This window comes from Monodelphis domestica, chromosome 1 (assembly GCF_027887165.1).
Source record: "Monodelphis domestica isolate mMonDom1 chromosome 1, mMonDom1.pri, whole genome shotgun sequence".
Lineage (NCBI taxonomy): Eukaryota > Metazoa > Chordata > Mammalia > Didelphimorphia > Didelphidae > Monodelphis > Monodelphis domestica.
In genome coordinates this window covers 100,229,318-100,255,805 of record NC_077227.1, presented here as the reverse complement: position 1 = coordinate 100,255,805, position 26,488 = coordinate 100,229,318, and the positions used below count along the sequence as shown (strand labels likewise).

General features: G+C 38.5%; 1 protein-coding gene and 1 pseudogene across 4 annotated transcripts in view; one reads left to right on the top strand and one right to left on the bottom strand.

Annotated features, from left to right (window-relative positions):
* Positions 1 to 25,528, bottom strand: part of ABLIM1 (actin binding LIM protein 1) — a 400,442-nt gene extending 374,914 nt beyond the window's left edge. For all 4 annotated transcript variants that reach the window (XR_008913142.1, XR_008913163.1, XR_008913161.1 and 1 more), the window contains exon 1: positions 25,390 to 25,528. The gene's annotated coding sequence lies outside the window, so the exon portion shown is untranslated. The remainder of the gene's footprint in view (positions 1 to 25,389) is intronic.
* On the top strand, positions 2,065 to 7,886 carry LOC100618031 (medium-chain specific acyl-CoA dehydrogenase, mitochondrial-like; annotated as a pseudogene).
* Positions 25,529 to 26,488: the final 960 nt, after the last annotated feature.

Here is a 26,488-nt window from a genome sequence, read left to right as displayed (position 1 = left end):
AAATAAAAATATTAGACACATTAAAAATTATTATTGTGGCATGAGTATCATAGTTACATATTTAAAAGATATATAAGATATTTTAATACTGATAATTCCAAAACAGTGAATGTCAATTTAGCTCACTAGTTCCATGTTCACTGGTGGTGGTGATGATGTTATGGGGGGAGAGGGGAATGTATGTATTTTCCTAATAATAATCAGTGCTTTTGTCATAGGCTGTCTACATTTCCTAAACATCAAAAGGCAGATAAAAGTTTGGGTCAGCCACAATTTAAAATAGTATATAATCAGTATAAGCTTCCTAGACTGGACTGATTGTTTAGTTAGCCATAAAGAAAAGGGATGAGGAGGCTTGATACACAAATTTTCTCTATAAAATAATAGCATAGATGGTTTGTGGATTCACTTACTCATTTATCAAGAATTTATTAAACATTTATTATGTGTTAGACATTTGAAATAAAAAAGTACAAGTCTGTCCTTGACTTTAATAAGTTTATATTCTCCTGGGGCTTAAAAAAGGAGTATTTAACATGTATATAGAAAATTGGGTACAAGACATATACAAAGCAAAAAGTAATGAGTTCATCTCATTACTTTACAAGCATAACCAATATATAGCTCATCAATAGAAAAATGTCAAGAAGTGGGCATCATATTAAAGATATGATGAAAATGCGATATCAAATAGACCTTTAAACAACTTGAGTAATTAGCCCTTGATATAAAAATAATAAAATGGAAAAACACTAAGGCATTTACAGGAAAAAGATAATGAAACAACTGAGAAAGAGGTTCTCCAATAAAGCCTTTTCAATTAGAAATTTTTTAAAAGTATGTACACATACTAGAAAAAGACAAAAATAGTCTTTTTTTTTTTAAATTAAGCATTCACTTTTTGCATACATGTGTAGGCTACATTTGCAAAAGGGAGAAAAGACACTATGCAGTCTCCTCATGTAAGAATGTAAAGCTAGAGCTGGGCTTTGAAACGAGAGTAGAAGTGATGCAGAGGGAAAGGAGCAGAACCAGGAGAACGTTGTACACAGAGACTGATACACTGTGGTACAATCAAACGTAATGGACTTCCCCATTGGTGTCAATGCAATGTCCCTGAACAATCTGTAGGGATCTAAAAAACACTATCCACAAGCACAAAAATACCGAAGAAAGGCAACTGCTTGACTACAGGGGCCGAGGGGATATGATTGGGGATGTAGACTCTAAATGAACATCCTAGCGCAAATACCAACAACATGGAAATGGATTCAGATCAAGGACACATGTGATACCTAGTGGAATCGCACATCGGCTATGGGAGGGGGGGCAAGATGGGAGGGAGGAAAAGAAAATGATTTTTTGCATTCAGCGACTAATGTTTGAAATTGACCAAATAAAAATAATGTTTAAAATTTAAAAAAAGAAAGAAAAGTAGGATTTAAAATTATGAGGAAAAATCAATCAATCAATATTTATTAAGATCCTACTTTGTGCAGAGAATTGTGCTAAATACCAGGAGAAAAAGAGCAAATGATATACCCATCTAGATAACTCTAATAGACCATATTGCAAGATAAGGGCACATGAGTTACAGAACAATTCTTCTATATATAGTCTGAAGGGAAGGAGACTAGAAAAGGCTACTTGGAGGAGTGAGCACTTGAGTTGGGATTTAAAGGATAGATAGGAATCAGATAGATAAACATAGAAAGAGAGTATTTGAGGGATTAGAAAGAGCCTGAGCAAAAACAATGTAATGAAAGGGCAGTGAGTGAAGGGAGGAGCAGAAAGTTGTTTGTTTTGGCTCCAGCAATATGAAGTAGAGCTGGAAAAGCAGGGTGAATGTGGATGGTAGAGAGCCCAGAATACCAGGGAAGTAAATTTGAGCTTTATTTAGGAAACAATAGGGAGCCCTTGAGGATTTTTGAGTAGAAGAATAACATGTCCATATCTACCTTATAAGACAAGATAATTCTGGGAATGGAAGTAGACTGGATTGGAAGGAGGAGACAATGAAGGCAGGAAAATCTTCAAAGAGGTCATTGCAAAGAGAGTGGTAACATGGGTCTTGTAGCAATGGAGAGAAGGTACAAATGCAAGATGTATAAATGCACAGATGAAAATAATGAGCCTCACAATTGGCATAATGGTCATAAGTGAGTCAATCAATTAATATATGCATTTATTAAACATTTACCATGAACCAGGGGCTGTGAGAAGCACTAGGGAAAGAAAAAGAGGCAAAAGATAGTCCCTGCCCAGAAGGAGCTCACAGTCTAAAAGAGAAAACCACAAGCAAATGAATACAGACAAACAAGCTAACATATACAGGATAAGTGGGAAATAATTAACTGAGGGAAATTACTAGATTAAGAGGAGTTGGGAAAGGCTTCCTTTGATAAGATTTTAGTTGAGACTTGAAGGAAGTTGGGAAAGACAAGCCAGCAAAGAGGAGGAGGGTGAGTTTTCCAGGCAGAAGACTGCCAGAAAAAAATGTTCAGAGATTAGAGAAAGGTATTTTATATAAGGAATCTCCAGGAGGTGAGTGTCAGTGGACTAAAGAAAGAGTATTTAGTGAGGCATAAGGTAAAATAAGCAAGAGGTTTTGGGTGGGAGTTTAGGTTATAAAGGGCTTTTAACAAAAACAGAAGATTTTATATTAAATTCTGAAAGTGATAGGAAGCCACTGAAATTTCCTGAGTTGGGGAGTGGCACAGGAGGACAACCATATGAGGAAAATTACTTTGGTGGTTGTTTGAAGGATGAGTTGGAGTAGAGATAGATTTGAGGCAGACTGACCAAAGAAGAGGCTATTAATAGTGTCAGCATGAAATGATGTTGGCTTGCACTAGGAGGGTAGCAGAATAAGAAGGGAGAAGTAGGCAAAGATAAAATGAACAGACCTTGGCAATTGTCCAGATATGAAGGATGAGAAATAATGAATCAAGAGGGACTGGGAAGATGGTGTTGCCACCAGATAACGCTAAAATCACACCTATGGTTGGCTTGGTAAATGATGGCACTAAAGTCAGAAATCAAAAGCAAGTTTAAAAAGATAATGAGCTCAGTTTTGGATATCTGAATGAAATGCTTATCTGCCCTATTAAGCTGATGGAGATGAAAATCTGACATTCTGGGAAGAAGTAAGGAAAAATGATATAGATATGAGAATCATCTCATAAAGGTTGTAGCTGAAGCAGAAACTAATGAGATTGTTTAAGGGAAAGTGTAGAGAATAAGAACAAAAGGCAGTTGGTTGGGAACCTCCCCATTTTAAGGGATAAGGAAAGGGATAAATCAGAAAAGCATTTAATTTTCCTAAGAATGATAAAAACCAAGACAATGTGGTCCATTTAAAAGACAATAGAAAAGAAAATATCTGGTAGGAGGGAGTAGGAAAATACCATTAAAAGCTGCAAAAATGTCAAATAAGATAGCAAATCATTAAATTTGCTGATTTAGAAATCATTTTCTATAGAAAGCAGAATTTCCTATAGAGAGCAGAATTCAGCATTATAACCCTTACTGCAAGGGGTTGAAGAGAAAATGGGGTAGTGAGGAACTAGAAGGGGAAAACTTTCTAAAACTGTTGCTAGACAGATAGGTGGTATAGTGGATAGAATGCTAGACTTGGAGTCAGGAAGACCTATGTTCAAATTCAGTTTTTGATATTTATTAGTTGTGTGACTGAGCAAGTAACAACCTCTCTTTGCTTGATCTTCCCCAGTTGTAAAATAGGAATAATCATAGCACCTATCTCCCAGAGTTGTCGTGACGATCAAACATTATATCAAATGAAATAATATTTGTAATCTTAGCATGGGGACTCGCACATTGCAGAGGCTTAAAAATTTTTGTTCCCTCCCTGAATATTCTATTCCCTTTTATGAGATACTCAGCATTAAAGTACTGCTAAATTTGTACTGAAGATTTGTCTAGGTGCTTACAAAAGCAGAGTAACTAAAGGGTGAGAGGTCAATGCATGATCAAATTGAAGTAATTTGTCTTCCAGAGGATCCTCAACCACAGGGAAGTACTCTACCATCTGGAAGAATGTATTGGTTCCTGGTAGAGGTGGAACTTCCTGAAAAAGTAAAGAAAGCTGTTATGATTGTTTAAGAGATTATGTGCAAGCTCTTTGTGTTTTTCATTTTCTATAGACTTAAATAAAGCCTCATATCTGGTATGCTATTATTCCTGTTGTTGTTCCATCATTTTTCAGGCATGACTCCTTGTGAACTCTTTTGGGACTTTCTTGGCAAAAATACTGGAACAGTTTGCCATTTCCTTCTCCGATTCATTTTACAAATGAGGAACTAGAGCAAATAGGGTTAAGTGATTTGCCCAGGGTCACAGAGCTAGTAAGTATCTCTGGACAAATTTGAACTCAGAAAGATGTCTTCTTGATTGGATCCAAGCCCAATATTCTATCTAGTATGCTACTTAGCTGTCCCACTGTTATCCTGAGTTAGCATAAAAGCTGAAGACTTACCATTTCTGCAGAAATCTAGACATGAGGTGTATTTTGATGTGTCCTCGAGATATCAGACCTAAACATAGTTATTTGTGGAAAATCTCTCCAAACTAAATCTGGTATTTGCAAGTGAATAGTCTGGGGTTCTGGGACACAGGTTGCATCTACTGTTTTAGGCATTGGCCAAAAACACGACAGAAAATTCCTGGTAGAGTTTCAAAAAGAAAGATAGTCTTATGGCCAAGCACAAGGAGACTGACACTATCCAAGAATAATGGGAAAGAAATGTCTCTTATGGAGAATAAGTAGAGAATTGGCAGCAGTTGAGGCCAAGAAAACTTCAATAAAGTGCTCTGAACACTAACAATTATTCTTGTTTAGGAGTATTTCATCCTTCTTGCAATGACAGAAGTACATACTGGGATAAATGGGTTAATTAAATTGTCTCTTCTAACACTGATTCAAACACTATTTGACATTCCCTTTAAGCAGCTCTTCTGAGTGAAACGCCACAGTTTCCTCAAGCATATTCTACTAGGCAGAGAAAATTTTGCCTCCTTTCCCTAAGGTAAAAAGGTAAATGATCACATGAAAATTGAATCTCAGTCCCAGTGATCTTCCAGTCCAAATGACATCTGAAAAAGAATCTTCTCTTATTTGACAATTTGACATTTTTTGTCATTTTGACATAATTTGACAATTAATCATCCAATCTTTTCCTGAGGTACCTCCAAAATGGTAGAATATCTGAGACAGCCCATTCCATTTTTTTGGATAGTTTCTTGCTAGAATTTTCCTTACATCAAGCCCAAATTTGCAACTCTCCACTCAGCATTTGGTTCTGTCTTCTGGGGCCAAGCAGAGCAAATTCAACCCATTATCCAGGTGATAATCCTTTAAATGCTTGCAGATGGCAATCATATCCTCCTAAGTCTTGTCTTCTCCAAGCTAAATATCTTAACCTTGATTACCTAATATAATAGTCTGTGTAGTTTCCTGTCCCTGGGTTCCCCTAACCTTTGCAAGTTGCAATCGACCCCCACCAACACCCCCAGCTATTTATTTCTAGGACCACTTCTGGAAGCATGCAAAAAGAACCCAGTAAGTCCCAGTGAGCAGCTCATGGCCTATATATTAAGTCTGTCTTGCTACTGGTCCTGGCCTAAGCTTAATATTTCAGTTCCCTGGAAACTGGATTCGTCTCTGATCTCCAATTTCTTCAGGGAAAGGGAAGTGATCTACTTTGCTACTGAACAAGTGTTTTAATGGGAGAAGTTGCCTGCAGAGAAAAGTCTAATTTGTCTTAGAGAAGACTGTTTCATCTATGTGGGGACACTCAGGTGCACGAGTTTCTCTTCATGTCCTGGACACTCTGAGTCACTTTTATTTTCTCATGCTTTCAGTGCATACAATAGATCAAAGAGCAAAAATCCATTTTAAAGTGGACACAATCAAACGGTTAAAGTTTTCTGGTACTAAGCAGTGCACCAGATGCCAATTACCTGTCTTTATGGGTTTCTCTTACTTGTCCATTAAGTCTTATTTGATTGCCTATGTTGAAGGACAGCCAGGACCTTGGCTCTGTTTGAACTTTAGGCTAGTAGCACTTGCCTCCTCTTCAGCATTCCCTTCTCCTCTATATCTCACAGACATTGATTGATCTCATGGCATGAATCTTTAAAGTCACATCTCTAAAACTTGGCCTTTGAATAGTTCTGAAGTATTCTGAGTTTTCACCATCTTCATTCTTCTACCTCCTGCCACAAACCAAGGCCAGGCTCTGTGAGCCAGTGTAATCTCCCGAAAATGGATCAATCCTAAAGGCAGATCATCCTACAGTGGGTATATGATAAGGGAAAGATGGCGAGGGTGGTAACAGTAGCCTACAATCCTTGGATAACTCTACTGCATTGGCCTTGACATCATGAGAATGTATCACTTTGTAGAGGAAATTCAACCCTGATAAAAGCTCTTGATTGACACATGACAGAGCACTTGCTGAATTTCTGAAACAAGAAAAGAGATGAAAAAATAGAATCAGAGTAGATTATAATGATAGCTTTAGGGGTGGGAAGAATCTGTGTGTTCAACTAATCCAGTCTCCTCATTTTATACAAGAGGAACAACAGATCATAGTTCTTTCATAACCCTAATGTCAGTACTAGACTGCCAGTGGAAAGTTGTCACCGCAATGCTGGAAGTCTGAAACAAAGAAGTAAGCAACAGAAAATAGTGACTGATAAATAAATAAACAACAAACAAGTAAATGAGTGAGTGAATAAATGAATGAATGAATGAATGACCCAAAGGGCAGGCAGGTAGGTGGAGCAGTGGACAGAGCACTGGTCATGGAGTTAGAAAGAATCATCTTCCTGAATTCAAATCTGAACTCAGACTGTGTGACCCTAGGCAAGTCACTTAACCCTGTTTGCCTCCATTTCTTCATCTGTAAAATGAGCTGGAGAAGGAAATGGCAAATCACCCTAAATGGAGTCATGATGAGTCAAACATGACTGAAAAATTATACAAAAAGACTTTGTCAGACAGCAGATCATCAGTCAAAGCTTGAATAATAAAGCAGAGGTCACAAGTTATAAGCAGGTATATCATACTCCTGCGCCCTCCCTTCCCCCTCTCTTCTCCCTGTGATGGGCAGGGCCAGGCCGCCAGGCCTTAGAGGTCTCCCCCAGCGGTTGAAGGCGCAGAGGCATCCTAGGGCGAGGAGGCGGGTGTCGACATGGCCGCTGCTTTTGGAGAGCACAGCCCGCCAAAGCCCATCCGAAGCAGGACCCGGGCCTGGGATTTAGCTTCGAGCTCCCAGATCAGCAGACAGAGTTCCAAGAGACGGCCCCCAAGCTCTAGATCATTCCCGTGGCTGCCGTACGGCCAGACCAGCGAGCACCCTCATCAGGAGCGCTTGGAACTCGGCCTCGTCAACTCACCACATCCCCGAGAGTTGGGGTGGCCTCGGACTTGGCATCTTTGACGCTTGCCTTATTACCGAAGAACTGGCGTATGGCTGCGCGGGCGTTCAAACCTCCATCGAGCCGAATTCTCTGGGGCAAATGCCAGTCATCCTAGCGGGGAACGAGCAGCAGCAGCAGAAGTATCAGGGGAGGATGGTGGAGCAGCCCTTGATGTGTGCTTACTGTGTAACAGAACCTGGAGCGGGCTCTGGTGTGGCTGGCTTACAGACCCAGGCGGAGAAGAAAGGCGACCACGATGTCATTAATGGCCAAAAGATGTGGATAACCAATGGAGGAAAAGTCAACTGGTACTTCCTTCTGGCTCGGACTCACCCTGAACCCAAGGCCCCTGCTAGTAAAGCCTTTACTGGATTTATCGTAGAGGCAGATACCCGGGAATCCAGATCGGAAGAAAGGAGATAAACCGAAGCCAGCTAGATTGAAGACTCTGTTTATTGTATGATTTTTTTAAACTTAAAATTTTAATTTTAAATGATTAAATTTTTTAAATTTAATCATTTAAGTTAACATTCTACTGTATATTTAGCTAGCTAGGAGCTTAGGGGGTTACATAGAAGTCTAAGGGTTGGATTGCTGAAGGGGGTTGGTGAAGCTACACCATAGACCCCCAGTAGCCATCTGGGAGCAGCCATCTTGAGAAAAAAACTGTTTTTGAATTTTGAAATTTATTTTTGTTTGTTTTCTTTGATATATGTACAAGTTACACTGTAATAATATTGTTATTTCTAATAATTTTACAATGGATGCCGGCATGTCAGTAGACATGTTTAACAATATGCTAGTAATATTTTTCCTCTATTTGATGTATATTCCATATTTTATATTTGTGTCATTCCCTAGTTACTGCCATTATGTTTTTACTATGGATTGTCTGAAACCAGTAATGGATTTAAAGCTCTGTGACACTAATCTGTGGCTGTATTGTTTATAAGTCTCATGCCTCTGGGTGCATTTGTGTTAAGCGTCTAAAAGATCTGGTGACCTGGTTCAGAAGGGATGACATGAAGATGATGGTTATACAAATAAAAACTCAACTGGATTCACTCAAGCACTTTATAAACATGAATATGAATCAAGGCTTTGCAAATGATAACAACAGATTAAATACTAATGGGAAAAAAGTAAATAGGCTAGAAAAAGAGGAAACAGCAGGAAGAGTTACTTTATGCCCACTTAGAGATAGGCCAGTGGTTAAACAAAATGAAGTCCATAAAGTAAAGATGCATAAGAGATTTTCCCCAGAAGACCTTAAATCCATCAAGATGAGGACCCCAAATTTCAATAACGAACCTAATAAAGTAATTAAAGAGATGCGTAGGACAATTGATTTGTACGATCCTGACTTCAATGATTTTGCCCTACTGATGAAAGAGGTCTTGACAAGGAGAGAAAGAACCAAATTTATACAGGAGACAAGAACAGATCCTTTATTGCAATCTTGGCCAGAGGACTTAAAGTTAGATACATCTGATGAGGGGGTTTATGATACATTAGTAGAAGCAAAAAATGCAATTCTGGAGGTAATGGGGAGATATGCCAAAAGGCCCAATTCATGGTCAAAATTTGAGGCTATAAAACAGAAGATCTCTGAAGCTCCTGCAGTTTTCCTGGAAAGGATAAATGAAGCAACTGAAACTTTATTAGGGATGGATCCACTGGAAGAAAACCCAATTGCACACATTAAGACGGTCTTTGTAAAGAATACTGTCCCAAAGATAAGACAATTTTTTAAAAACAAATCACCTCGACTTAGAAGAGTTAGATCTCGATGACTTACGTAGAAAAGCCACATATTTCCTACTTACTTGGAGGATAAAAATGATGAGAGAGATACCATTGTTGAGGACTTAGAAAGGAAGTTGAAGGAAGCTGAAACGAAGGCCAGAGACAGTAAAATTAAATAAAAGCTGTGGCTGCATTGAGATCTGTACAGCCAAGGTATACTAATAACAATTATAAACCAAATGAGAGAAGATCAGGCCCCAGGCATTGTTTCCTGTGTGATCATACTAGACACCAGTACAAGGACTGCAGATTTATCCATCAGATTAGAAGACAATTAAATAATGGGTATAATGGAAACAATAACTGGAGTAGTAATAATAATTACAATAATAATAGATGAAATACTAATAATAACAATAATCAAAATAGGTATACTAATCAATAGCAAAATGCCTGTTCCCAGGGACAACAAGTGCCAGATTTAAATACTATGCAGTCTTGGGTAAATGCTGGAGCTAGACCTAAATACAGCCAGGTTGTAAAGGGTGACCAGGGTAAGAATGCTAGTGCCTTATGAAGGTTTCCCATTGAAACACATGATACTGAATCAAGAAATGAGTGTGGTATAATTGGAAATGAGTTGAGGATAAATGAAATTGGGAGTAATGAAAATAAAATACATGGTGATACAAATGAATTAATTGAATCAAAGGAGGATATAATTGGTGTAAATGATTGTACAGGGAAAGAACACTGTAATATAAATGTAATAGAAAATACTAATGCATGTAGAATAAGAGAAATTAATGAAGAATATAAACTAAATAATAATGAAATTATAAATGGGAACAATGATACTAAGATGGAGAATTTAAGGACCAATGAGAGTAATATAAAAGCTGATGATGCAAAATCCTGGGAAAGTCATGTAATTCAAGCAGATGTAGACTTGGATGGACAGGAAATGACCAAGCTTTGTGCTGATGTCACTGTGCTTGCACCAATTCTTGAAACCTTCCAATCTCTAAATAGTACTGAGCCCTATGTTTGTGTAACTATAGGGGATCAGATATATGATCTTTTGGTGGATACTGGAGTCAGTAAATCAGTTTTGCAAAGTCTTCCTTAAGATTGTAGCGCTGTTGGTACTATGGAAGTGATTGGAGCTACTGGAAAACCAGAGAGAAAAGGAAAATTACAACCTAAAATGATTACCTTGGGTCCATTGACTGTGGAGTGAACATTTCTTTGTATGCCAGAATGTCCAATGAACCTTTTCGGGAGGGACGTGCTTTGTAAATTGCGAGCAACCATTCAATGTACTGACACTGGGGATATATCATTACAACTCCCAGAAGAATCTCTGAAAGCTTTTCCATTGCTGATTCAGTCAGTGCAGAGAATGAGGTGAATTCCATCTATCCTATTCCTGAGGATATACCAGAAGATTTATGGGCAAAGTCTTCCACAGATGTAGTCCTATTGAAATCAACTAATCTAGTAATAGTGAAAACCAAAGAAGGACCGCTTCCTTGTGTTCCTCAATACCCTTTGAGTAAAGAAGCTATAGATAGAATAAGATCTATTATTGAGTCCCTAATTCAACGATGGATCATAATATCGTGTTTCTCAAATTACAATACTGCCAATAAAGAAACAAAAGCTCAATTAAGATGGCAGAGTTGTCTATAGATTCATACTGGATTTGAGAGCTGTAAATGATCATGTAATAAAGACTCATCCTATAGTACCAATTCCAACTGCTATAATCTTATCCATTCCAAGTCAAGCAAGATATTTCACCATGGTAGATTTATGTTCAGCATTTTTCTCAATACCAATTCATGAGGATTCTCAAAAGATCTTTTCTTTCACATAGGGCAGTACCCAGTGGACTTTCACTCGTCTTCCACAAGGTTTCTGTGATAGCCTGAGCCAATTCTCTCAGATTTTGAACAGAGACCTTAAGATGATATCATTCAAGGAAAGTAAAATAGTACATTTTGTAGATGATATCCTCCTAGCATCTCCATCTGCTAAAGTGTGTTTAAGAGATAGTAAGATTCTTTTGATTGAATTATATAAACATGGACATAAAATCTCTAAAGCAAAACTTCAGTGAGTTTTGCCTCGCTTTGAATATCTTGGTTTTGTGTTGTCAGAGGGTTCCAGTGGTATCACTAAGAAAAGAATAGCTGATATCCAGAAACTGAGTGCACCTAAGACCAAGAAGAAACTCAGAGCTGTTCTTAGGACAACTGGTTTTTGTAGACAATGGATACCTGGATATAGTGAAATTACTAAATGTTTAACAGATCTAACCAGGAATACAGAACCAGAACCTCTGAAACTCAAACCTGAACATCTGCAAGCCTTAAGAAAGCTTAAGGAAGCAATTTTATCTGCACCAGCTCTTGGAATCCCAGACTATACTAAACCTTTTCATCCTTTATCATGTAGGAGAGAGATACATGTGTTAGGTAGTATGTATTAGAATCCCGATGAGGAAACTAGGGAACAAGGATCAGAATGCAGACAAAAAACCTGGGCAAGAGGGAAAAAGCAGCAATAGGCTGGTGGAAATATACTTAACAAAGGTTTTCTAAGTCCCAACTGACAAAGGCAGTAACATATGCAGATGGACCTAAGCCCTCAAATATAGGCAAAGAGGATGGATGATAGAACTGAAGGAAATTGGAAGGGGTGGGGGTGGGGTGGGGAATAATCTAACAGTTTCCAAAAAAACTAACTGTAAATTTTCCAAAATATAATTCAGAATAATATATGTTACCTTATTATACTTGATTATTGGTAAGATTTTTTCAAACTCCCCCCCCCCAAAAATCCTAAGCAAACCAAACCATCTCATCAGGTGGTTTCACTAATACAAGCTACAACTACTCCAAGCCTTGGAAGGTGGTTTCCTGTTTTATGATCTTCTGTGGTCAAAAAGGTTTACCTGGAGGTGGATCTTCTAATGATGATCCAGGCTCTCACAGGTGGACTAGTCTACTCTTTCTACAATTGACATAATCTGTCACTAAAGTCTGGAAAAGGCTTTCCATCTTGTTATCTAATAGCACAACCTTTGAGGACTCCTTAGTGTCACTTCTACATCACAGTGAATCAATGGAGTACAACTTAACTACAGGCATTCTTCAGACACTGTTTAAATAGTATTGCTGGGTTGGATTTTTTTCCTCAAAATAACAAAAGGTATGTGTAGTTAGATATGCAGAAAATTATCCCACAAAGGGAAATAATCGTGAGCATTTAGGAAATGAAAAATTATTTCCCTAGCGTTTATCAGTCACATGCAGAAAACTTATAAAAGCAGAAGGGACCAAGGACATGAGCATTAGTAGGAATTAAGTATTCACTGATAACCACATTAATTATTTAAATATATAATTGAATGATAAAAAAAATGGATTACTTTACTCTGAATGAAGTCATAAGTTTTTTTAAGGTTACAATCTCATACTACTTTTCAGTATTTTTCACCTTTCTAATCGAAAAAAAAAAGGGTTTGCCTGTCTTCCCAGTCAGAGATTTAGGTTTCCATTCCCTCTGTTCATCTCTATTCAGAGCTGGGAGTCTAAAATAGATTTTTTACACCATTGTCCCTATTTCCTTTCATTGTTGCTATTCAGTTCTCTGCTGGCTTCTGTTTTTTAATGGCTTCAGTTTCTAACAAGCTGAGAAAAGCTAAGCACCAGTAAAACTCTTAGACATAATCAAAAGCAAAACCAAACTGCAGTACTTATGAGAAAGGAGAAAACACCAATCCAGAGAACCAATAACATACAAAAACCTGATGATCCAATTCTCATATCTGGTTTTTTGGCAAAAGAGGACACACTGTCACATGTGAATCAAAGGATTCACTTCTCTTTTCATTTATTTAGAAAATAATCATTATCCATTAACACCATTCCTCCAAGTCTACTGGAAAACAAGTCATTTTGGGTGGCAAAACAAACAAACAAACCATAGATTTTCCAGGCAATCAACAAGTGATTTGCAGAGTCCTGATGAGAAACTATTCTTTTTTTTTTTTAAGAAATGGAACACAAGATTTTATAGATTTATTTACAATGTCAGCAAATATACCTATTAAAAGTAATTTGTCTGCTCATTCTATTTGTCAGAAAGCCTAGAAGTTATGTGCTTCTTTGTATATGTATTAGAGAGTGAGAGAGAGACAGTGACAGAGAGATAGAGATGGGGGAAGGGGGGCAGGTATTTTGTTTTATTTTGTTTTGAAAGACTGGGAATTCCTATCTTGCCCAGGCTGTAAGTGCAGAGGCTACTAAAAGGCATGGTTCCACACTGATAAGCACAAGACTTTTGACTTTGTTTCTGACCTAGGCAGAGTCTGCCCTTGTAAGGCAACCTGATACCAATATATTACATCAATGCCACACTTAGTACAGACGCTAGATTAGATTAGTCCACTGGAGCTCAGAAGTCCCAAGCTCAAGGGCCAAGCCAGCTTTGAGCATCAGGGATTACAGTCCTGTGCCTCCACAGCTAGCTAATATGCTTTGTTTAAAGTAATTTTTATTGATGCCTTTTGTTTTAACATCACAGTTATTTTCAGATAAACATGAGCCCACACCTAGAACAAAGAAACACAAATAAGCAAAACACAATTAGCAGAGTTAGCACTCTGGTCAGCTTGTGCCGAATTCCTCAATTATAGCCCCTAACTGTACCAACAAGAGGAAGGGCTTCCTCGTCTCTCCTCCACAGCCAACACAGATCACTACAATTAGGTGTTCCACTCCATTTTTGTATTCTTTTCATTTACAGTTCTTCCTCTGACACATTCTGATTATGGTTCGGGGCAAGTCAGTTATCTTTCCATTCTCTGGGCACATTCCTATGATGATAAGTTGCAGAAAGTATATACCTGGGGCAGATAGGCAGCAGAGTAGAGACGGCGCCAGGCTTGGAACAGGGAGGACCTGAGTTCAAATGTGGCCACAGATACTTCCTAGCGGTGTGAACCTGCAAGTCATTTAACTCTAACTGCCTACCCTTTGCACTTTTCTGTCTTAGAAGTGATACTAAGACAGAAGCGAAAGAGGAAGGAAGGAAGGAAGGAAGGAAGGAAGGAAGGAAGGAAGGAAGGAAGGAAGGAAGGAAGGAAGGAAGGAAGGAAGGAAGGAAGGAAGGAAGGAAGGAAGGAAGGAAGGAAGGAAGGAAGGAAGGAAGGAAGGAAGGAAGGAAGGAAGGAAGGAAGGAAGGAAGGAAGGAAGGGAGAGAGAGGGAGGGAGGGAGGGAGGGAGAGAGAAATAAAGAAAGAGAGAGAAAGAGAGAAAGAAAGAGCGAAAGAGAGGAAGAGAGGAAGAGAGAAAGGAAGAAAGGAAGAAAGGAAAAAAGGAAGAAAGGAAGAAAGGAAGAAAGGAAGAAAGGAAGAAAGGAAGAAAGGAAGAAAGGAAGAAAGGAAGAAAGGAAGAAAGGAAGAAAGGAAGAAAGGAAGAAAGGAAGAAAGGAAGAAAGGAAGAAAGGAAGAAAGGAAGAAAGGAAGAAAGGAAGAAAGGAAGAAAGGAAGAAAGGAAGAAAGGAAGAAAGGAAGAAAGAAAGAAAGAAAGAAAGAAAGAAAGAAAGAAAGAAAGAAAGAAAGAAAGAAAGAAAGAAAGAAAGAAAGAAAGAAAGAAAGAAAGAAAGAAAGAAGAAAAGGGAAGAGACACATTGCTGGTGGAAGGTTCCTCATTGTGAATCCTCTAATCAATGAAGTTGCAGGTCCAGTTCCCTCACTCTTTCCCATTGTATCACTATCATCACTGATTAAAGAGTTAGATTTTTAAAAAAATAAGTACTTCGCTAATTACATAGACATCAAATGTAGTCCAGAACAATGAATCAGGAACCAGAAGAACTGGGTTCAAATCTTGCTTCTGTCATTTACTACTTGTGTGACCTTGGTTGTCAAGCCTTGGTCAAGACCTCTTGTTTTCCTTTCTTCATCTGAAAAATGAGGTATTTAGACTAGATGCCTTCTAAAGTCCCTTCCAATTCTATGATCCAGAACTATTTTATTTGTGACAAAGTACATATTGCCATTCTCACTGGGAATCTGGATATGGGATATTGTTCACAATAATTTTCCATTAGCAGCACACTATAGAGACTGAGCACTGTGCCTAGAGTCAAGAAGACAAATACAACTCATATACAAATGTATGACATTCACTAAGCTGTGTGAACCCAAGCAAATGGCTCAGTTTTCTCATCTGTAAAATGAAGATAAGAGCACCTACTTTACATGATGATTGTGAGGATCAAGCGCATATTTTTGGTAAAGTTCTTAGCCCAGGACCTGGCACATAGTAAGCATTATATAAATATGGCCCATCATCATCATTATTTTTTTAAATGAGGGAGCAAGCCCTTATTAATTATTAAGCACCTGCTATAATAATGGCTTCTATCATTATGTAGAATAAAATACAAGAGAAATGAGTGACAGATCCAAAATCACTCCCAACATTAAGCTTCAAATGAAAAGAAAGAAAAAGATGAGAAAAGAAAGCAATTGAAGAAGAGAAAAGTAATTTAGGAAAAGAACACAACTGAAAGTTGGTTAAGTTGCAGTCTAGGATCATAGATTTAAGAATTCAGAGGCCAACTAGTCTAACTCCTTCATTTTACAGATGAGAGAGCCGAGGCCAGGAGTTAAATGACTTGTTTGACATCACATACACATATTAAGAGACAGAGGTGACATGTGAATGCAAGTCCCAGGCCCAGATCTGCACTAACTACTTGTGAGACCCTGAGTAAGTCTCTTCAGGTCTCTGGCTCTCCCTTTCATCACCTGTAAAATGAGAGGGTGGCAAAGGGAACATGCATTGCATACCTAGTTCTAAAACTGATACTTGGGATTTCCAAGAAGCCTCTCAGAAGCAATAAAGGAAAAACTACTGATGACTCAGGGGAAGCATAACCTCCCTCAGATTAAGGATTAAACATTTACTTTCCTTTTTTCCTCCAGTTTTAGGAGCTCATGTAAATAGCTTTAGCTTCCCTGGAAAAGAATCTTGTGACAATACAGCCCATTGCAATAAATCCTTTTTTTTTTTTGGTTTAAACAATGCACAAACACTTCTGATTGGAGGAATAATTTCATGATTGTCCTCAGGTTTGTTTGTTTTTTTAAACAAGAGGCAGGGTAGGAGAGAAAGAAGAATATTTCTGTCACCCTCCAATTCTACAGAGTATTTATAGAAATATAACTATTATCCTGTGTTTTTTTCACATTGGAGATAGAGTAATCAAATAAAGGCATCTAGGATCAAATGAACCTTAAACTAAAGGGACACTGAGTCACAAAATAATCTTACCTTTAAGTCTGCTTATAAACCACACTAACTATAGTAAGAGTATAGCCACTTGTCTAAAAGGGTAAGGACAAAAACAAAACAAACATTTTTTCTCCCCTCCCCAATTCAATTACCTCTATGATTTGGAGAAGGAAAAGGGAAATGTGGCATATATGATCACCCTCTCTTCTTGTTCATATCAAATCATTCAAAAGATTTCTTTTCCCTTTGGAATACATATGTTTTTTGTAGCATATTTACCTTCCTAGTGATATTTTGCTTATCCTAAATTATAGTTGATTTATAATTTTAATGATACATGACACATACCACCTTCTTCTAAAGAGAAGTAGTCCAAAATTTTTCTTATTGGTAAAGGGAAGTCAGTTTTGTATTCAATATTTGCTGCAGATGTCAAGTGAAAAACATACAGGTAATCAGTAACAGATGGAGAAAGGAAAAAATCATTTGAAACCAAGAAACACATCACTTCTAGAAGTGTTTGTGAACTCGATCCACTATTGGTTCACTGATAAGTGAATTTGAGCAATAAGCAAACTTTCCTTTCTCACAGAAGGAGAAGATGGACCCAAACTCAGATTCTACACTTTTAAAAGGAAGAAAACATTCCCACTCCTGCCAACACTTCCCTTGACCCTGAGGGTAAAAAAATGTCTTTCTCATTTCTAGCCAAACTTAAAAACTAAATCCGTTCTATTCAGTTCTCAGTGAACATGGAAAATGTCTGTTCTTTATAAATAAGAAGATTTATGATCATGCTCAAATCCAATTTGTCTCTATTATAGATTTCCAAAATCAGAATTCATACTATAGTTTTATCCACTTTAATCCTCCTACTGCTCCAATGAACTCTCTTTGTTCTGAATTTATATAGCTCACTTCCCAATTAATGCATGAATTGTCTTTGGCCTCAAGCTGTCATCTGTGACAGAATGTTGATATTTGTCCTCTAGATTATGAAGCATGCATGAGAGACAGCAAAGAACACTATGTCTGATCCTTTTGATAAATGGAGTTTAAAACCTAGATTGTTAAAGTACAGAGAAGATTTCTATCTTTAAATATTTCCTGGTAAGGGAGAATGCTAAGGGAGGGAAATAGGAGTAGAACCTTTGAAAATTTAGACTTGAATCTATGTGGACAAATATATAACATTAATTGGAGGGATTATATAGGCATTGTTCCATTAATGATATATAGGTAGGTCCCATTTTTAGAAGCACTGTTTCTGAAGACCACTTCTTAAAGCAAAGAACCTATAGTGTATGAAATGCTTGCTTCCTTCATCAGTTCAGACATTAGCAGAAATCAACAAATAAATGAGTAAAGATGTTATTGTTTAGTCGTTTGTCATGTCCAACCCTTTGGAGTTTTCTTGGCAATCCTAGTTGCCCAGAATGAATAAAGATACTAGGGAATAAATGTGAACTTTTATTGAGTAACAAAGAATGAATGCATAGGGAAAAGGTCTATATCATTTCATGTTAATGTTAAATTGGAGTTGAACATGAAACTAGAGGGAAAGGGGTGAAAGAGAAATATTTTTAAAATGAAAGAAAAATTGTAAGCACAAGTCATTCTATAATATCTTGGATGTAGAGTAATTTTCCATCATCAATAAAATGTTCCCTAAAATTTACAAATTTATTATATAAAATTTTTGCACTATCACCAGAACCAAATCATTTTAGTACCCTAGACAATTATATGACTATAATTATAAGAGTTGCTGATCTATATTACTGGATGATGTTTCCACACTAGGAGTCCTACATACTAATGAAATCACAGATCTAGATATTCTCCCAACTCCCCACAAAAAAAAGAAACAAAAACAAACTAAACTCCAATTTTGGTTTCATTGTACTATCACTCTCAGAATTAGACAATCTAAGAGTGAAAAAATCCTTACATGCAAGTAAAAAGATAATTCTGGAGTAAAGAAAAGCATATTTGAGCTGGGAAGTATGTGCTATTGTTATCCCTATTTTACAGATGAGGAAACTAAGGTAGACTGAGGTTAAGGGTCTTGTCCAAGGTCACACAGCTAGTAAATGTCAAAGGCTAGATTTGTATTCAGGCCTTTTGCCTGACTCTAGGTCTAGCATTTTATCCACTGTGTTACTTAGCTACCATCATTATACATATCCAGGACTTTAATCTGTGTATACATGTGTATAATCTCTTGGCTCAAAGGGCTCTCCAAATTGGCTGAGATTAATTATACAATGTTCCACACCTGTAAAAGGGGAGAAATTGGTGAGTGCATCTATATATACACATATATGCTCACATATGTATCCATATATATTCTTATGCTTACATATATGTGTAGATTAATTTCATGTTTTGTATAGGTATTATGTTAGTTTATACAGGAAACTGTAAGGTAATCTACATTTCAAAGTCAAAACAAATATCTATTTGAATCCCTACTTTCTGAAGCTGGATTTTATTCATCTGCAATAATTTATTTACAAGCAATGAGGCTTATATCAGAGATGACCTGAAAGCCTTTCTAGTTGAAAAGAATTGATATTCTTATAATAAAATAATATTTTACCTTATGTATTATAATATATTGACATTAATTTGTTTTATATTTAAAAAGATAAATAAATAAAATAATAAAAAATAGTGTGTACTCTAAACTTTTCATAAGTTCTCTTAGAGCAAATATATATATACATATAGAGCAAATAATCACAAAGTTAAGATATATACATGGAAATCTATTGCTGTCATTACAAACTAGGAAAAGACTTACCTTCTGAGGCCTCATTGAGTGTCCTGAGTAGCAAATTAAGGGGAGATCTTTAGGGTAAAATTGCCTATCTTTATCTCCTTATTTAAAAAAAAAAAGCAGTAGATGTCTTGAGCTAGAGTAGTTCAGAAGAGGCTGAGCTCCCTTTTGTTTGGTTGCTATTCCCCAAACTCATTCTTAATCTTATTTTCTTCCCAAGCCTAGAATGCCCTCCTTCCTCTCTCACACCATTTAGAATCCTTCCAAACTCATCTCAAATGGCAATTTGCCCCCAAGATACCTTTCTTGATCTTTTGGTTATTACTGTTCTCTCCCTCCTCAAATAGTCTTGCATTTACTTATGTTTCCATGTTCTGTTACCTAGTAGGATACATGGTCCCTGAAGGCAAAGACTGTTTTTAATTTTTTGTATTTATGCCCCAAGAGCTTTGCCCACACTTACTTCATAAATGTTGGCTGGACTGAATTACTGTCATCTGTAGGATGTCTTCCTACAGTAGGAATCTAAACAAACAAGAAAAAGACTTCTAGGAAGTGTACTGTATTGGGAAGGGGCATGATATAGTAGAAACAGTACCAGGTCTGGTGATCCTTCTCCTGGTGAATGTCAACCCCTGTACATGTACAAGTGGTCCCATGGCATCCGATCTTCTCCAGCATCCTTCTTGAGCTTTGTGTAGTCTGACACCATCAATCAATCACCCTCCTCTCCTGGATCATTTCATCTGTCTAGGTTTCCAAGACACTTTTCTCTCATGAGTCTCCTCCTACCTATTTGACTACTACTCAGTTCCCTTTGCCTAACCTTCCTTCAGGTCATGATTGCTAAATGTGAGTGTCCCATGAAGTTCTGTCCTTGGTCCTCTTCTCCCTCTATTCTATTTCTCTTGATGATCCTGTTAGCTCTTATGGACTTAATTATCATTTCTAAGTTGTTGGGGTTTTTTTTAATCCTTACTTTCTGTCTTGGAATCAATACTAAATACTGGTTTCAAAACAAAAAAAAATAGTCAAGCTCTAGGCAATTGGGGTGAAGTGATTTGCCCTGGTTTACACAGCTAGATATATCTGAAGCCAAATTTAAACCCAAGACTTCCCATCTCCAAGTTTAGCCTTCTATCCCCCATGCCTCTTATCTGCCCCTATCATCTCTATGTTAAAAGTTCTCAAAGCTACAAACTGGTCCCAATCTTTCTCCTGACCTTTATTTTTGCATCTCCAAGTACTTATTATATATCCCAAACTGGATGATCCATAAACATTTTAAACTCTGAATGTCCAAAACTGAAATCATCATCTTTCTCTACAAACTTTCCCCTCATCCTAACTTTCCTATTATTATTGAAGGTACCACCATCTTCTCAGACACAAATGCTTGCAACTTGGGTATCATCCTCAACTCTTCACTTTGTCTCAGTCCCCCCAATATGCAAACCATTGCCAAATCCTGTCAATTTCACCTCCTATAACATCTTCCTCAAATGCTCCTTCTTTTCTCTGACACTGCCATCACCTAGGTGCAGGACTTCAGCACCTCATATCTGGACTACTGCAATAGCCTGCTGGTTGGTCACCCTGTCTCAAATCTCTATCCGCTACAAACCATCCTTCACTCAGTTATTTTCCCAAAGTACAAATCTGATCATGTTAATCCAACCATTCTGGAGGAGAATTTGGAATTATGCCCAAAGGGATATAAAAAAAGCAGACCTTTTGATCCAGTAATACTACTACTGGGTCTATATCTGAAGAGATTTTTTTTAAAAAGGGAAAGGACCTATTTATACAAAAATATTTATAGCTGTGATTTTTGTGGTGACAAAGAATTGGAAACTATACAGAGATATTCCTCAATTGGGGAATGGCTGAACAAATTGTGGTATATGATGGTGATGGGATAGTGTTGGGCAATATGGAATGATGAACAGGATGATTTCAGAAAGAGCTGTAAAGACTTATGTGAACTGATGCAGAATGAAATAAGCAGAACCAAGAGATCACTATACACAGTAACTGCAATATTGTGGAATGATCAAATGTGACAGACTTTGCTACTAATAGCAATAGAGTGATCTAGGACAATTCTGAGGACTTATGACAAAGAATGCTATCCACCTCCAGAGAAAGACCTGTTGGAAGAGAAATTCAATGAAAATATATGATTTATCACTTGTTTGTTTGGGTATATGTTTGGGGGTTTTGGTTCAATAGGATTATTCACTTACAAAAATGAATAATATTTGTGTGATAATACATGTATAACTCAGAATGAATTGCTTGTCAGCTCTGGGAGGGGCTAGAGAAGAAGGGAGGGAGACAATATGGGTCATATAACTTTGGAAAGCTTGTGTGGAAATTTATTAAAATTAGAAATTGCTTAAAATTACAAAAAAATAATAATAAAAGAAGCTTTTCCCAATCTCTTTTAAAAATTTATTGATATATTTATTTCCCAATCTCTTTTAATGCTATTTCCTTCACACACACACACATACACAAACACACACATAGATACAATTGTCTTCATATTTTCTCCCCCATTAGAATGTGAGTTTCTTGACCTCACACATTTAGTGGGTTTTGCTTTTATCTGTATCACCAACACTTGGCATAGTACCTGGCAGGTCTTTAATAATTTCTCATGAGTTTCAAGGGGCATTTCCTAACAGGGAGACAAGTGTGTTTTTGGAGTACTCTGAGCCTCTGTTTCCCCTTATGTAAAATGAGGATCACATCTGTTATTATTTAGCCAATATGATCTACTTGCTCTTCCCAGATTCATCTCCCACTTCCCTGATTTTCCACAGCCTGCCATATCTGCTAGAATACACTGCTTCTTAACTTCCACATCTTACAATCTCTAACTTTTTTTCAAGACTCGGCTCATATGCTGAGCCCTTTTCCTTATTTTTTTCCTTCCTCAAATTATCTTACATTTACTTGTTGCATCACAAGCAGAATGTAAGCTCCTTGTTGAGTAGATACAGTTTTCCACTTTTGTCTGTGTCTCAACGGCAAGCACAAAACAGGTGGTTAATAAACCCTAGCTAACTTGAATATTAGTACCTAGAACACAGAGATATAGTAAGGATCAAATGACATAATGAATGCAGTGTTCTGCAAACCATTATAAAAATGTCAATTCTTCTTATTGAATTAGTATTCAATTGCCTCAATTAACTAAGGACTTAAAGAGAAGCAAAATAACTTTCTCACAGTCACACAGCTGGAAGTGGAGCCAGGCTTACTTCCATTACACAATGCTGAGTACAAAGCAGAAAAAAAAGGAAACCTCCCCAACCAGCCAATGAACCATTACTTTTTAAGCATCTACCATGTGTAATAGATGATGTTGGGCACTACATGGAAAAGAAATACAAGCATCTCTGCCCTGCATTCTTACATCCATCCGAGGTGAACCTATATGCACCCCAGCCCTCTACCCTTAAACCTAGCAGAGAGAGACTGTAGCACAACGACAAGAACACAGAATTTTACCCTGGTCTGGGTCGAAGACTTGCTAGTTATGTGATCCTGGACAAATCACTCAATCTCTCTTATACTGTTTCCTCTGCAAAATGAAAATAATAAGTAAAACATATAACCTATGACTATTGGGAAGTTGAAACGAAATGATATGTGTATCTAAAATGGAAATATAAAGGAAAGCTTTATTTCCCTTTAATGAGAACTTCAAAGCTGAAAGGAAACTATCTTCCTGACCTCAGCGCTACTAAGTGTGTGAGCAAAGAGTAAATACTAGATCTTAACCATGACTTTTTTTTTTTGAGGAGGGGGTAGTTAGAGATTGTTATTGTTAAATCCAAAGAGAGCTCCAGTGAGCCAACATCAGTGTTCTTTGAAGTTTTTCATTAATAACAATGGATTTGCACTTTTCTACCCATACTAGCTCTCCGGGTCTCCTCCCACTTTCACAAATGCTCTCCTTTGTTTGAAGCTAGTAGATGTAAGAAGTGCAAAACCACTTGACTGGCCCATAATCTATCCCAGGGGTGAAAATCTGCCACACCCATGGCTCTGTCTTAATTTCATCAGGTCTGTAGTACAATCTATCTGGTAGATTATAAACAAAATCATGTAGGGAGTTAAACTAGTCAATGAAACAGAAAGAGAAGAAGCAGAGGACCAATTTAATAACAGGGTTAGAGATGCCTTCCACGTCCCACTCTCAATTATATACCATCGCTAAATCATCATAAATATGAGTCTAAATGCCTTTAACAAGTGGCCACGGTAAATCTACTTTTTCTATTTCCCAGGTGATGTTGGGCAAATCACTTAAGTCTTGAGGTTCTCTGGGTCTTAATTTCCTTGTCTATAAAATCAGGGCTAGGATTTGATGATCTTTAAGATCTAGGTCTAAATCCTATAGAATGTAGGGGGGTTGAAGTACTAATGGCCTTTCCTTAAATCATCATGCCCATTTCTAGTCTATAGTGGGTGTAATTTCCCAGCCCTGATCTAAGCAAGGAACAGCTCCATTAGGTCGACAAAGTGATTTCAATTCTACATTCTACATTTTGGAAAAATCCTTACAACTCCCATATTAGTCAAAGGGTGAAGCTAATCCAAGCAATTTAAAGCTTTTGAGTCCATTCTTGTACTCCCAGATTTCCCAAATACAACTCTCCTGTACCCATGACCTGAGGATTGAGTAGGCAGAGAGACACCAGTAATTCTGTCTCAGAAAAAGTGTGGACAATAGACAACGTATGTACCTTCTATCATTAGACATCTCATGTGGGTGCCAAGGCCATTATATTCAGATCTTTCATTTCTTTCTATATCCTTGGATTAATTTGAACTGATTCCCAAAGGCACACAAAAATCCCTGAAGATCCTGATTTTTGTCCACACCCACCACACAACCTACAAAACAAATAAATCCTGGTCTTTTTCCCTAGTGTCCAAATTCTGCACCTCCTTCAAGTCAAATATATTATAAAAATGAATATAAAACCGAATTTACCCATAAATCAATGACTCACACAATAGAAAAAAGAGGCAAAATCTTCTGCTCTTAAATTAGAATGAGGATTTCTTAATCTACTATATGACCTGAGATGAACCCTGAATACAGTACTGAAGTATTCACAGTCAAGTTATTTTCCTCCAAAGCAAGATTAAAGTTTAAATTCTTTAAAATCACACTTTAATTCCCTGTACATGTTGCAACCATGGTGTCTGAAGAAGAATGCTTATTGAAGCATTTTTCAAATCAGCTTTCTAAAAATAATCAATATTTTCCTTAAATGATTATAACAAAACAGCCAAACCATTTCATTACAACTGCTCACAAGCTGCAGAATTACTTGATCTCTTTAATATTTCACTCATAGTAGCAGCCACTGAGCTATGACTAACCCACTCTACCCAGCATCATCTCTGGCTCCAGATGGCAAGAAATACATTCATTTTGCCCTTGCTGAAAAGCAGAGGAATGCTAATGTTGAATTCTTTTCCCTGTATCTAATTCCACCTGCACTGACTAGCTTCAATTCCAAAAAGCAGAGCAGAAGAAGAGGAGAAATGGAAAGACGAACCCAAAGGGGGGATTTAGTTGGAAAAAGAAGAAAGAGGGAATGGGATGGGGAGACACACTGCAGCTTTAAATCTTGCTGCATCAAGCCCTGGATTCTTTCCATCACCCAGCAAAATGATAACAAGAAGGGAGGCAAAAAAAAAAAATCTCTCCCCCCCTGCCGGCCAACCTTCGGGCAGCTCCAGAGTGAATCACGCAGCAGTAAACCCATCCCCCATATCCCCACCCCCGCCCAATCGGCAGGTTACACAGGTGAGTGGTGCACCGACCTTGGCCCGGAGGCTCTGCCCAGACATACTGGGCTCAAGGTCAAGGGGGACGGCTTCCCGGTCCGTCCGGAGCCCGGAATTCTGCTGCCAAAGTTTCGGGCAAGGCAAAGGGCCTTCAAGGTACGTCTGGCTGCAAGAACACCCCTCTGCACCTGCCCTACCTTCCTCCCCTCCCCCTCCCCTCACAGAGCCTCAGCTCCAGCCCCTCATTGACCAGGGTGCGGTGGTCTCCTTCCCCTTGCACAGACTCACCTCTCGTAGACATGGTTCACTCGGCAGGAGGCAGAGGCGGAAAGGCAGAGGAAGCAAACGGGAGCGTGTGGGGAGGGGTGGGGGCAAATACTCGAAATGCGCGAACACCGCGCTACCACCACACCCCCTCAGGCCACCGAGTCTTCCAGTAGTAGGCACCCTAGGCAACCCCTGCTGCAATGGGGCTGGGGCTGGCGTGGCGCCTGGCGCGGACCACCAGGCAGAACGCCGGGACCAGGGTGAGCAGCAGGAGCTGGATACCTGGACGCAACGGGTCCCTGAGCAAAGCAACAGTCATGGGGAGAGGAAGCAGCTCCATGTACACATCGTGCAACAACAGGCTCGGGGCGGGCGGGAGGCGGTGGCCGCAGCCAATGCTAACAAGGAGCGCCCGGAGCTGGGCGGGTCCGCGCTTCCCCCACTCTCGTCTCTCTTGGTGTCTGTGTCTCCCACTCCCTTTTCCTTCGCTGGCTCGTCATGGCCTGGACACCTCCCTATGCCCACCAAGTCCGTCCACCTCTGACCCCTTAGCGAGGCTCAGGCAGCAGCGCCTGCCTCTGAGGAACCTGGGGCGGGGGAGGGGTCGAATAGGAGGAGGGGGGAGCGATTTACGTCTCCCCCTTCCCCCCCAGCATACTCCCCGGGCTCTGGTGCAACGTGGGTAGTGGCTTCTTTACACCCCACGCCAACCTGTACTAAAAGGGGTGGAGGGCCTGGGACACTCCTAGCCCGGGTCTTTTCCTGGCGTCTACACTCGAGAATCCACAAGATGGACCTCTCCCTGAACTGAATTCTTAATCTGACAGAAGAAATCAATCTTCTTCTGGGTTTTCAGCCTTGATCTGAGAAAAAGCAAAAGTAGCTATTATTCTCTTCCTTCACCTTTACAAGAGGCCAAGAGTGAATGATAACCCTGGCCCAGGGTCCGAAGGAGGCAACCTGGGGGCAACAACGGCGCAGAATTCTAGAAATTAGAAGATGAAACATCTCTTCATAGCTGGAAAGACCATCCTAGGCCACTCAGCATTTCCTCCTAGCCAGCTCATTAAGGACAAGTTTTATAACTTATATATGTTATAATTAAATTTAATTTAAAATT